This window comes from Tamandua tetradactyla, chromosome 17, assembly GCF_023851605.1.
Source record: "Tamandua tetradactyla isolate mTamTet1 chromosome 17, mTamTet1.pri, whole genome shotgun sequence".
NCBI classification, from domain to species: Eukaryota; Metazoa; Chordata; class Mammalia; order Pilosa; family Myrmecophagidae; genus Tamandua; species Tamandua tetradactyla.
In genome coordinates this window covers 13,583,429-13,584,053 of record NC_135343.1, presented here as the reverse complement: position 1 = coordinate 13,584,053, position 625 = coordinate 13,583,429, and the positions used below count along the sequence as shown (strand labels likewise).

General features: G+C 35.4%; 1 non-coding gene across 1 annotated transcript; it reads left to right on the top strand.

The window, feature by feature from the left end:
- Positions 1 to 207: 207 nt before the first annotated feature.
- LOC143661828 (U6atac minor spliceosomal RNA) lies at positions 208 to 334 on the top strand. Its single transcript, XR_013164872.1, has one exon. It is a non-coding gene; the product is annotated as a U6atac minor spliceosomal RNA (small nuclear RNA).
- The last annotated feature ends 291 nt before the right edge of the window (positions 335 to 625 follow it).

Genomic DNA, 625 nt, shown 5'->3' with positions numbered 1-625 from the left:
AACAGCAAAGTGGAACACAAAAATCATATGAACAATATAATGAGAATAAGGCAAAATATTTCCATACCTGACTGAAGTCTAGAGAGAAATCTGGGGGATGAGAAAGCGGTTGTGTGAAATGATAGAAATATGCACGAAGTTTTCCTTTAATGTTGTTTAGACTTGTTTTAGGCATAAATAATTCCTTTTATAAAAACACACACCCAAGTGTTGTATGAAAGGAGAGAAGGTTAGCACTCCTCTTGACAAGGATGGAAGCGGCTCTTGGGCCCACACAAGATGCCTATGGTTAAGGTACTGCTGACTACTTTGTGGCGTCTAATCATTGCTTGTAGAGAAAACACTGGACTGTATAGCACAGTGACTCTACTACAGATGCACAACTACAGTTGGCAGTACAAGTGTAAGAATGCTCTTTCACGAATTAGAACAAGTGTACGAAACTAATGCAACGTGTTAATAATAAGGTGATACATGGAAAAACACTCCCAGTGTAAACTATGGAGGATAATTAATAGTACTACATAATAATTTTTCATCAATTGTAACAAAGGTAACTATTGTTTAAAAATGATTAGTATAATTACAAAAAAAAGTGTTACGATCAACTGTAACAAATGTTCCA